At 43.4% G+C, this 13,210-nt stretch overlaps 1 protein-coding gene across 2 annotated transcripts in view; it reads right to left on the bottom strand.

Moving 5' to 3' along the window:
• The window catches only part of SMAD5 (SMAD family member 5), a 29,546-nt gene extending 18,319 nt beyond the window's left edge, over positions 1-11,227 (bottom strand). Inside the window, exon 1 of one of the 2 annotated variants that reach the window (XM_068698608.1) lies at positions 10,962-11,227. The gene's annotated coding sequence lies outside the window, so the exon portion shown is untranslated. Of the gene's footprint in view, positions 1-1,067; positions 1,248-10,961 lie in introns of those variants that run through there. The other variant, XM_068698610.1, reaches the window with a different exon arrangement.
• Positions 11,228-13,210: the final 1,983 nt, after the last annotated feature.

Below are 13,210 nucleotides of genomic sequence, written 5' to 3'. Positions count from 1 at the left end.
TGCAGAACTCCCATAATCGGGACATGCACTGCACAACACCTGCTTCAGTCGTCAGGATTTTAAAGCCACACATGACAGATAAATTACCTGAAATTAACGAAGGAATGAAAACCAGCAAGAGATTTCATCTAAAGCCATCACACACTGACAATCTAATTTCCCATGACGAGACAAAACTCACAGGCTAATGCAAACTTTGACAGTTATTCCTCAGAGGCTGCGTTAAAGCAGGGAGCCCACGTCACTCACTGAATAAATCCTGTAAACCCATAGATTCCACCACAAGCTTCAAGGCCTGTTACTGAACCTTTGGGAAATCAGTTCTTCCTCATTTTCCTAAGAAACACCTTCGCTCAGTTTGCTTCAAGTCACATCAAAAACTACACTTCTGGAAGAGAACGCGGATCACTTGATCCCCAGTCTTGTGCTTTAACCGCAAGACCATATTTCCTCTATTAAGTTTACAACCCACAGAAAGCAAAAATTGCCCCTCGGAATCAATTCCGCGGCCCATCTGTTGTCAGGCAGCTGTCAGTGCCGGGGGAAGGCTGCCGAGGCCGAGGGAGCCCGAGCCAGAAGGCGCCGCTTCACCAGCGCTGGGGACACGGGCAGTTATCCCTCTCCTCCTTCCCTTGCTCAGGCCTTTGACAATGTAAGAGCGGAGCTGCTCAGCTTCAAAAAAGGGGGGAAAAAGCGATCCTTTCATTAGCACTGAGGCAGCTCCGTGCTCAGCACGAAGCGTGGGTCGGGGGCTGAGTGGGGTTACTGGGGCTGCTCCTTCACCCCCCTACACCCCCCAGCGGCCCTGTGGGGAGGGTCCCGTCCTCAACCAACGGGGCACAAACTTCCCGAGAGGGGCAAAACCTCTCAGAGAAGAGCACAAACTTCCCAAAAGGGGACAAAACTTCCCCAAAGGAGGACAAAAACTTCCAAAGAGGAGGGCACAAACTTTGGGCCCGCGGCTCTCACCCCCCCCACCCCCCTCCTCCAGCCCCCCCTCCGCCGCCTCACAGCCCCCCCCACCCCCCGATGGCGCCTCCCCCGGCCCCCGGGCCGCCCTCACCCACCACGGCACGGAGCTCGGGCGGCCTCCCCGCCGCGGCGGGCGTCCCCCTGAGGGCAGGCGGCAGCGGTGGCGGTGGCTGGGCCTGGGCCTTGGGCCGCCCGCTCCCACCACGACGCGAGGGGACGGCGGCGGCGGCGGCGGCGGGGCCGGCGGGGCCAGCGCCGGGACCCGGATGTGCGCGGAGGGGCGGGGGGAGCCCCGCGGGGAGGGGAAGGGGGGGGGGGGGGGGGAGAAGGGGGCGGGAGCGCGCGGGCTGGCGGTGGCCGCGCGTGCGCGCAGCCGGGAGGAAGCGGCGGGAAGGGGCAGGGGCGGGAGCGCTGAGGGGAGAGCGGCGGAAAGGGCGCTCGGAGGGTGGCGTGGCTCGGGGTAGTCGCTTTAAGAACAGAAATAAAAACGAAATAGAGCCAAAAAGATTAAAAAAATAAGAAGAAGAAGAAAAGAGATGGCCGTGTGTATCGACTCAAACGTAGCCTGCCACAAGATGGAGGCATAAAAAGCTCTGCTCGAGCTCCATGTTGGCCCGCGCTACCTCACTGCGCTGGGACGTGCCCATGGCTTCCACCGGGCACAGCCACCCAGTGCCTGCTCGGTCCCAGCTGGGGGACAGCCACCGGCCCTGCCTGCCTCCTGCTGCCAGCCCACCATTTGGCGTAGGGCATTTGGCGGATGTTTTCTGGCACTGGGTTTTATGCCCAGTGCTGAGGTCCTTCAGGCGGCTAGATCACAGATCGCCAAAAAAACGACTGAAGTTTCAGGAAAATGTTAGCGATATTACAATCACAGAATCATTAAGGTTGGAAAAGACCTTCAAGATCATCCGGTCCAGCCTTCACCCTACTACCAATGTCACCAACCTTTCTTCAAACGCCCTCAGGGACAGCGATATTAGGAAAATTCTGCAAGGGCCCATATGCATGAGAATCTTCATGCTGGGTGTAACACCTGTGCAGGACAAACACCTACTTTTCACACAACCATCCTCACTGCGTGACATGGAAATAAATGGAAATGACCACCACTTCCTCACGGCCACTTGTTGGAAGGCACAGAAGCTCATTTCAGAGAGGTGCTTGGCCAATGCCCCCTCCAAGAAGCCACAATGCCTGACCTTCATCAAGCACTCTACAGCCTAATTGTTCTTGTCATTATTAACTATGTAAATCAGTGAATATGAAGGTAAATTAATGAAGAATCGTGTTCAGCACCGTGACTAGAAGTTACTACATTTCCATATTTGAAATTCCCCTCAACAGGGAACAGACATAAGTAACTCTAAAAGCCAACATTTCAGCCATATCTGAAGAACTCGCATACTTCCATTAATTCAACAATAAAAAGATGTTGTTAAAGTCTCTTATTATAAGGAAGAACTGGCAAAGTCTTGTTTTGCTTGTGAGAGATGAGATACTTGAGAGGCCTCCATGAAGGCCTAACCAAGCCTGGTGCTGCTGACCCAGCTCCTGAGCGGGTGGCACTGCTCACCACTGAGCACTGGCGAGGCCCAAACTGATGGCATGGAGAAACTTAGCTTTATATTCTCAATGAAAATATCCACAATGAGGGGAAAATATTTCACGCTTAGTCCTCAAAATGATTTTAAGAGGAAGCTTTTTCTACAGAAAGACTACTTCATAACCCAAAGGTGCCTGAGGCCTACCTGAGGCCTTTTCAGACACGCTGCTGAACTTAGCTGAATGGTTGTGTGATCCAGTACAGAAGTTTCTAGAGAAAAGTTACTTCCTCTGGCAAAAATAGCATATGGGAAGGATATACTTGGCAAAACCATTCTTTACATACAAATCTGTATTTCTGTTTCATGACGTGTAACTACACCAGTTCTGAGCCATTGAAAACCTGGTGTAGCCATGGCTTCTGGTATGCCTACTGAATATTGCTATTAAAACTCTTCTTCTTCAAAAAAAAAAAAGAAAAAAAAGAAAAAAACTAGAAACAGGCAAAATAAAAAATATATATATACATATATACTATATTTTATGTAATTAAACCACCTTCTTAAAAAAAAAAAAAAAAAAAAAACACCTGTGGTAAGGTTTGTAGAAATTAGGAAAATACCCAGTGAGACAAAATGCCCTTGCTGCGTGACATGGAAGTAGCCACCACTTCCTCACGTCCACTTGTTGGAAGGCAGAGAAGCTCATTTCAGAGAGGTGCTTGGCCAATGCCACCTCCAAGAAGCCACAACAATGCCTGACCTTCATCAAGCATGCTGCAACCTAATTGTTCATTTCTTGTCATTATTAACTATGTAAATCAGTGAATACAAGGATAAATTAAAGAAACAAGTTCAGCACCATGACTTGAAGTTACAACATTTCCATATTTGAAATTCCCCTCAACTGGCAACAGACATCAGCAACTCTAAAAGCCAACATTTCAGCCATACCTGAAGAACTCGCATATTCCATTAAATTCAACAATAAAAAGGTGTTGTTAAAGCTTCTCATTGTAAGGAAGAACTGGCAAAGTCTTGTTTCCCTTGTGAGAGATGAGATACTTGAGAGGCCTCCATGAAGGCCTAACCAAGCCTGGTGCTGCTGGCCCAGCTCCTGAGCGGGTGGCACTGCTCACCACTGAGCACTGGCGAGGCCCAAACTGATGGCACGGAGAAACTTAGCTTTATATTCTTAATGAAAATATCCACAATGAGGGGAAAGTATTTTCGCATTTCAGTCCTCAAAATGATTTTAAGAGGAAACTTTTTCCTACAGGAAGACTACTTCATAACCCAAAGGTGCCCGAGGCCTACCTGAGGCCTCTTCAGACACACTGCTGAACTTAGCTGAATGGTTGCCTGATCCACTACAGAAAGTTCTAGAGAAAAGTTACTTCCTCTGGCAAAAATAGCATATGGGAAAGATATACTTGGCAAAACCATTCTTTACATACAAATCTGTATTTCTGTTTCAGGACGTGTAACTACACCAGTTCTGAGCCACTGAAAACCTGGTGTAGCCATGGCTTCTGGTATGCCTACTGAATCTTGCTATTAAAATTCTTCCTTCAAAAAAAAAAACAACAAACAACCTATAAACTAGCAAATGTAAAGGAATTTTATATACATATATGTATATACACATTATATTTTATATAATTAAGTCAGAAAGAAAGAACATGAAACCCCTTCTTTGTGTAAATTAACTGCAGGAAAAAAAAAAAAAAAAAAAGAAGACAAGTGAGGTAAAGTTTATAGAAATAGGGCAAATATCCAGTGAGACAAACTGGATTCAATTTGAAATAAGTTTGAACTGTGAAGAGGTTTGTTTTTTTTTTTTTGTTTTTTTTTCCTGTCTGAAAACCACGTGACTTTTGATATAAACAGAAGTTTTTAGCACCAGTGTACTCTGATCAGATCTATACAGAGGTCAATTAATAGACCCACAGGAAGGATATCCCTACTAAAGTTCATGACAAACAGTGAAGGTGCATGGCTTTGGTATAATTCAGTCAAACACAGAGCTAACCGCCCTAACTGCCTTTGGGGACTTCTGTGTATCTCTGCACCAGCAATTGTTCTACTTTGGCCAGGCAGTCCAAAATATGGGACCAAAAAAAAAAAAAAAAAAAAAAAAGGCTGTTGGTCTTTTTCCAAATCTTTTGTGTAACTTAATTAATAAACCAAGTAACAAACAACAAATTGGCAGCAGCGTTTGAGGTGTTGTTCATGTGCCAGCCATCATGTCTCTACAAAACAAAATGTTCTCTTAATAAGAAGTTACAAAACAGTTGTATGTTGTCAAGTGAAGCTACGAGACAGCTCTGATGTGCTTCCTCCTGCAGAGGTTTTATAGTTTTATGAGGAGCTCTGCAGGTGTGCATGCAAGCTCATGGGAAAACTCCAAGTTTTCCAATAAGTTGTGCAAAGTTCCCAGTTTAAAAATACAGGCAAGTTAGGCATGTCTGCTCACAACACACCACTCCTCAGAAAGCAGTGATTCTTAAGCACAATATACAGACTATTTTGGAGTAGAGTAATAATAATCTACCAGCTGAAAAATAGTTTTCTTCTGTTTTGTCATTTTGTCACAGACTAATTCTTCGTCTGATGTTAAATGGCCAATGACCAACTGCAGAAGACAAGTTACCTGCTTCTAGTCAATGGGACAGAGTAAAGGATAAAGTAAATTACATTTGCTATCTAATGATTCAAGTCTGTTTATGCTTAAGGTCACAATAAAATTAGCACCACATACACTTCTGTCGACTACATACAAAGTTGTATATAGTCAACAGAAGTTGGTGTACTCTAATAACATACAAAGCTCAAAAAAAGGGTTGCAGCAAGTAGACTTGAGGCATCCTGCACATAGTTTCTGGAAATCATGTGACTACATGAATTTGGGAAATTCATTCATTTCATTACTCATGAATCCATCCGTCCTCTTCTAGCATTGGCAAATGTACATTTTTCAAAATACAGACATGTAACTCTGATAATCTAAGGAAAAACAACTAGCTAACTTTCTACTTAAACATTTCAATTATAATAGTGTGCTCAGATTCTGCAGAGACAACTGCACGCGTTCATACATTTGCTCCGGCCTTGTAAAGTCAAGTAAAGTACAACTACCTGTTTCACATTCCTTTGCACGCAGTCTAATACCAGTGAAGACAGAAGATTGTCTTCTCATAAAACCTGAGCTGCTGTGCATGTTTGTGTTGGACTAGCTATAACCTTACAGTCTGATCAAAGTACAAAACGATCAACAGAAAAATTACCGCTTCGTATCAGGCCTTGCATGGTTGAGAAGCAACTATGAAGTTCAGCAAGTATCTTAAATTACGTTATTTTGATTTTCTCACTAGATTTTGAATACGATCTCTACGTTTCTTACTGAGATTTTTTTGTTTGGTTAGAAATGAATGGTGTGAAAATTAGATTTTTTTTTTTTTTTTAACTATTTCCTTATAATTCAAACAACAACAACAAAAAAGCTTTATTATGAAACTTTGGCCTTCCTGTGACTTCTAAAATGACTACATTGTTCAACTTAATTCCCTATCAACTTTCTAAATTGCTGGGGGAGGTTTTTATTAAAAAATAATAACAAAAAAAATAAAAAAGGCAAAATAATAGGATAAAAAGGATATAAATATATATATATACATAGAGAGAGAGAGAGAGAGAGAGAGAGAGTTACCACATCTCTACTCACATTAAGTATTTTCAAGGCCACTTTAAAATTATGTCAAAAAAAAATAAAATCCTGTGGTGTGAAAGATGACTTGGATATTTAAACAAAATCCAGCTTCAAAACAGAATCAGGGGAAACAGATAGGATAGCTCCTGAAAGTTAGACTCTCACAGCTGTCAGCTGAGAAGAAATGGGGGAAGGGGGAAATACCGTGAAAGGAATTTTTTTTTTTTGGAGAGGGGAACATGCCATCCCTATTCGAAAATTTTCAGGGTGGGAAAGGCTAAGGAGGGGCTAACATACTATACATACCTTTACGTATATTTTTGAGGCAGAAAAAGAGGGTTATGTCTGAGCAGAGTTCAGCCAGTGGAAAGGGAGGCCATTTGGTCCTCTTAAATAGCCCCGCAATTTACAGCACGCTGAGAACAGGCACAGTGGATGGTAAGCGGCTGCCTCACAACAAGAAACCAACACAAATGTTGTGTACATGACATCACACATGCAAGAAAGTTAAATCCAAATGAAAAAAATTGCTTAGTATCTGGAGGAAACGTATTAGAACTGTTTATCTGCAAGGCCTTTGGTGGGGTGGATTACTGTGAACTTACCCTCGCTGGCTCCCAGCCATTGAGTTCCCTGTTATTGTTACTGCCACGCTTCTGGAAATCTTACATTGCCCAACTCACACAGAGAAGGGGAGAGAAGGATTACTCTTGTTTCCTGAAGATACAGATATAGGACCTCAACATGAAGTTCTAGGTCAGGGGAGGGAAAGACGAGCTAAAGGTATACTTCCAAGAAAACTTAAAGCTGCTGGCTTTTGCTGAGTGCTGCTACAAAGATGTTTGAACTAAAGATGTTGTGTAAAGGTTTTATTAGCTTAAATCAACATTGTCTTTTCACGCTCCAGAGAAGAAAAATGTAAATATATTAGGGGTGGTATATCTCGTTTAACAGATTTGAGAGTCAACTAAAGGTGCAAAACCAAACACGCAATCCAACCAGTAAATGTCAAAAGAACAGACAAAAAAGACAAAGTCCTAAGAAGGGTGAGAGGACAATGCAGGAAGAGTAAACGCGTAAGTAATGAATAGGAGAAGAGAACTCTGAGGCCTGTTGCAAAGTCCATATCAGAGTGTGAACCCTCGACCACTGAAACTTGTGCATAGCATCTGGTCAGGGCAAAGTACTGCTAAATTGGATCTGCTTCGCAGAACAGGAGGTGGAACCTTCCTGGAGGAATGGAAAAAAAAAAAAAAAAAAAGCCCCAGCTGATTAACGTGAAGTAATACACTGCTTCACGGAGGAAACAATAAATAAAAGAATTTTAAATGGCACAGTTCCTTTGAATATTCCTCCACTGGTGCTGGTTTTCTAGACTACCTCCCGGCTTGCATTCGATATTGCTTCAGCACTGCATGGCCGTACAGTACTCTCGCTGGCATTCTTCTAAATCGGTGATTTTCAACCATTTCCAGAACATGACCTCCCATTACAAGAACACTTTCTGGAGTCTGTCACCCACTGCTAAGCTCAGAGGGAAGGTAGCCCCCACCTCCTGAAAGCTGGCTGTAGCAACCACATCCAAAACCTGCAGGCAGCAGGAAGATACGTCACAGGTCACTATGAGCTTTTTTCTTTTGTGTAAACTATGTTCAAAATTGCTCACGAATAAAGTTGTGTTGTTTTCTTCTTAAAGATTTACTCACTTCCCCAGCACCTGTTTAACATCCTGCACCGGTAGCCACCCTTGGAGCCTTTTGTGCACGTTCTTCCCATTTATTGCCAGCATGGACGCAATTCTTCCCAGGGCTTTTCATTCCCAAGGCCAAATCCTTGGAAGCATGCTCCCTTTGAACGTGACTGGCATTTGGGTGGGCCGCATTCTCTGTTTGGGACAGCGAGATCTAACGCACAACCTCACATTCAATACAACCATCTGTTGACACAGTCGTGAGCTGGAATTCCATTTCTTGTAGCAATAGTTGGGACCAACATCCACAATAACTCTGCACTGAAAAGTTGTATTTGTGGCTCCATGGCCAAAACCACAGGGAAGCTATTTTTAACACAGCAGAGCTCTAAATAGTGGAAGCGCTGAAAATTTAGCTCGCATTATGGGCCAAATTCTTCTCCTGGTTACACCCACTCTATGGAGAAGCTTGGATACAATAAACAGAAACACTCTCAAAGAGAGATTTAAAAAAAAAAAAAAAAAAGAGTAAAATCAGTATTTTCAACTTTAATTGAAGAAAGGTACACATCCCACATCACTCCCTCTACATAAAAGAAAGGAAAGGAAAAAGGAACAATTTGAAATACAAGTGATCTGCTACAGTAATTGTACCTCTTATATTAATGATAATGCTTCCCGCCACATGTGCCTGAACCTACCTATAGCTAAAATCTCTCCAGTCATTATGCAGGCACTTTTGGCTTAGACCAGCGCAGAGGACATTGAGCTTTATCTGCATCTTGAGAGAAAACACCGCCGATGACTCTAGTGTATGAGTAACAAATCAGGTTATAATAGCTAGACCTAAGCTTAATTACTCATAAGACAACTTTCTAACAGCACGTTATCACCCGAGGATTTCACAACACAGACCAATTAGTGACGGCAATGCAGACTACCAAAGCTTTCCCATGGCGGAGCTGACAGGACTTGACCTTCTCCTGGGTGCATTAGGTGTACTTCCACTGAAGTCCTCAAGTTACACCACACCGGGCCTTTACAACTCGTATTTAAATTTTGTGGCACACTTTGGGAAACAACTTTTTTTTTCAACCCTCATGACCAAATAGTTGGCTTTAATAATTTCCTCTGCAGTATCAAGATCTGCATATACAAGCATAATAATACCTATCATAAAATAAAAGTGTTATGGGGCGTAGTATGGTGCAGTTTGGGACAGCGTGTTGCAAGTTATTTGCTTCTGTTCACAATAAAGCTATTCCCACAGAAGTTAAAAAAAAAAAAAAAAGAGGAAGGGGAACTGGATCATTTTCCGAAACAGAAATTAAAGCTTGTGGGAGAAGCCAATAAGATGAGGAAATCTCTAGTTTCTCATAGTAATAGTCAAGTGTTATTTTTCATTCAGGCTTTTATCACTGCTGGGTTTTCTTCCACTCTTTAAGCACTGCCCTTTGACATATGTTTGGAAAGGAAATACAAGGAGGAAAATCAAAAGGCAAAGGATATATTTTCAATCTTGCTTACGTTTTTTTGCAAATCTGAAATGTTGGCATTACTCTTATTATCCAAACACCTTCACATGGTAAAGGAAAAATTAGAAGGTCATAAACCTTTTGCTCCAACTGCTGAGATGGGCCCCATGTGAGGCACTGCCACTAAAATAGTTCATAACCCTAATTACAATTCACCACAGCTTGGGAACGCCAGAATCACAGAATCATCTAGGTTGGAAGAGACCTCCAAGATCACCTAGTCCAACCTCAGGCCTAACACTAACCAGTCCTCCACTGAACCATATCACTCTACATCTAAACGTCTTTTAAAGACGTCCAGGGGTGGTGACTCCACCAGCTTCGTTGCCCTTCTCTGGACAAACTATAACTTTAACTATACTTTGACTCCAGGACAGTGCTCTTTTTGAGTGAAATGCTTGAGTGAGATGTGAACTCGCAGAGCCTGAAGTTTATCACCCCACACCCGCCTTCCCTGTGAGTTCATTGAAACTCCAGCCAAAATTTAGAGAGCCTTCATACTCTAAACTGATCTTATGTACTCGTGACAATGTACAAAATAGTACAGAGAAAAAAACAAACAACAAACACTGAGCCAAGAAGCATCTCCTAGGGAGAATGTATTAACATTTAAGAAAGCTAACTGCTGCAATGTAACATCATGACGAACCCTGTTCTTTAGCTTTTAGTGTCTCCTTGGCTCTCTGTCTGCTGGCTTCTTATCGTCTGTTCCCGACTCTTGGCCAGGTAACCACTTCAGAGGATTGCAGCGGTACATAGGCCACGGTGGGAGCGTTAGCAGTCCTGACATTTAGGATTCTCGAGGCGCTTTCAGATCATTTTTAGACTGTGAATATAACTCCAGCTGCTACTAAGTAGGTTTTATTTTGTACCAGATTTTAGCCTGTGGAATGTTATGTTTGGATTGAGCTGGAGAAACGGGAAAAAATGCGATAGTTTGCTTAACTAACTGAAATCAAACTCCTAAAACAAAGCTAAACCGTTTTGTCCTTTAAAGTTCATATTCCAGTCTGTGCATTGGCACAAAGTCCCTGCTCATAGATCTGGAAGTCCCCATTTAGATTTGGGAGGGGGGGTAGGCAAAAAACCTCGCTGCCTGCTCTGACTCCATTAGTGTAGCTAGCGAGAATTCCCCATCTCCATACGCATTAAATAAATATTTAACATTTCAGGATTTAATCGGAATCCAGAAAGTTAAACAATAGCCTCTGCTATCGGTGTTGCTATCTCAGGGGTTGTTTTTGCAGCCGTATATTTAGATCTTGGCCACATCGCACAGTTGCATTACAAATAGTACAACCCTCCCTTAAAGAAGAAAAAAAAAAAAAAAAAAGGAAAACAAACAAAAAAAAATCAGCAAAATCTGCAAACTTTTAAAAAGTGACGCCATCTCAGTGAGTCTCCTTCCCTCTGCTCGAAAAAAAACATGCAAGAGGCAGTCTCGGGGAGGAGAGGAAAAAAAAAAAAAAAAGAAAAAAAAAAAAGACAACAACAACTGAGCATAGCTTTACCTTCAGGACATTACTGCCGCTCCATTTTCTGCCCCTTCCCTTTCGCTCCAGCTCCCTTGCAAGCGACGGCCAGCCCTCTGCCGTGCGCTCATCCTGGCAGCAGCGAGGAGAGGGGCGGCGCTGGGCAGGGGCTGAGCTGGGGCTGGTGCTGAGCTGGTGCTGAGCTGAGCTGGGGCTGGGGCGTGGAGCTGAGCGGCCACAGGCTGCGTGCATGCAGGGCAGGGAATTCACATTCCCGCTTTAGAAACTTTCTGCGATAGCGGCGTGGCAAGGCTATTTTTGCTTCCTGCCTTCATCCTGGAGTAATGCTCCTCGGTCCGCTGCAATGCAGCCATCTTTTGTGCCGTGTCTCTCACGCGATCCGTATCAAAAGCGCTTTGCCGGTGTAAATCGTGCCCGTGGCGAGGCTGGCTGATGCTTTTTGGTGAATAATTTATCCAGTGCAGTCTTCTCTGTGTGCAAAACGGGAGTGATAGCCATCGCAGTGTGCTGACCCTTTGCGTTAGGTCTCTCTGCACAAAAAGTATGATATACACACAGTCTGGACGCATTAAATGTAGCTATGTGTGTGTAATACATATGAATAGATCTATGTGCATTTAATGCATTCGACTGTATGTGTATGCACACATGAATACACCCGCCCCTCAAAATGGGCCAGCTTAATTAGGATAATGGCCCTTTCCATGTAAAAAATACCATTACACCAGGTATGAATGATCCTCATACCAGGCCTTCTAAATTTGCATTTTACCACTCAGCATGTATACATAAAGGTGGCAAAAACTAAATGAGAAATATTTTAAAATATAAGTCTGTGAAAGATCGGTCACTCTGTGAACTTACAGACACAACAGAAGTCGTGTTGACAGCAGAGCACTTAGAGGTTTCAAAGTCCAGTTAACAGGAACAGTCTGACAGCTGCACATCCGAGAAGAATCACGGAAAGCAGAAGATAAAATTCCTGTGATTAGGTGCTTGCAGACTCAAAGCATTTATTATTTATTTAATGAGATTATTATTATTATACCTAATCATTAGCCATTTTGTCTAATAGTTAGCCATTGATCTTCATGAAATAACTGGGGTTGCGTCTAAATTATCAGCTCAGTCCTCTCAAACTGTTTCTTAAAAAGCTTTGTGTTTCCCTCCCATGGGTTTTGTTCCCTTGCAGAGCTCCAGTTATCTGCCAACATTGGAGCCAAGAGCCCGTAATGCATTCACAGAGGAGGATGAGCATGGCAAAAGAAGGTTAGACCTTGCAGATCACTGCTGGAGTTCTTTGAAGGATTTAGCCAGCAGATATTTCCTTGCATTCTACTTGGATTTCTAAAAGACCCTTGACAGTGTCTCCCACCTTTCTCAGGGAAGAAAATCTGTCAGGGGAAAGGAGGCAATAATCCCCCAAGTAGGTATAACTACTGAAAGAAAAAGAAGCTAATACCTGGTTACTGTTGACAGCAGAGGGAGGTGGAGTTTCACAGCCACAAGTGCACATACTGGTCCAGCTCAACCTATTCCTGAGTGAGCTTGGGAAGGGAGTAAGGCAATCTGTGGATAACAAAGTTGTTGGAAAAAAACAATAAAAAAATAAAAAATAAAAACAAGACACCAACCTTTGGCTCTGGAAGTTCCTAGGTTGCTAAGTTCCTAGGTCCGTAAGTGCTAGGAGAGTATTCTGTGACATTCCTGCCTGCCCAGTCCTTACAGTCTTCCTCTGGGCATCCTCTGTGGCTTGAAGTGAGGGGCCCAAAACCGAACACAGTACTTGAGGTGCGGCCTCACCAGAGCCGAGTACAGGGGGACGATCACCTCCCTGCTCCTGCTACACTATTCCTCATACAGGCCAGGATGCCATTGGCCTTCTTGGCCACCTGGGCACACAGCTGGCTCACGTTCAGCCGAGCATCAATCAACACTCCCAGGTCCCTTTCCTCTTCACAGTCTTCTAGCCACTCTGCCCCAAGCCTATTCCATGCGGTTATTGTGGCCAAAGTGCAGGACCCGGCACTGGGCCTTGTTAAACCTCATCCAATTCACCTCAGCCCAACAGTACAGCCTATAATGTTATGTACAACAAAGTGTATTATGTTTTTTAAAATCAGAGGACAAATGAGGAACATTTAATGGAAAAGTCATATCCAAATATTTTGTTGTGACAGTGGATAGATGGGATTGCAGCTGAACTTTTCCATTTGTCCATTCTTCTTCCCTACGCTTGCAGTAAAAAAAAATAAAAATTAAAAAAA

The sequence above is a fragment of the Anas acuta genome, chromosome 14 (genome assembly GCF_963932015.1).
Source record: "Anas acuta chromosome 14, bAnaAcu1.1, whole genome shotgun sequence".
In the NCBI taxonomy this organism is placed as follows: Eukaryota; Metazoa; Chordata; class Aves; order Anseriformes; family Anatidae; genus Anas; species Anas acuta.
This window is presented reverse-complemented; position numbering and strand designations above follow the sequence as displayed.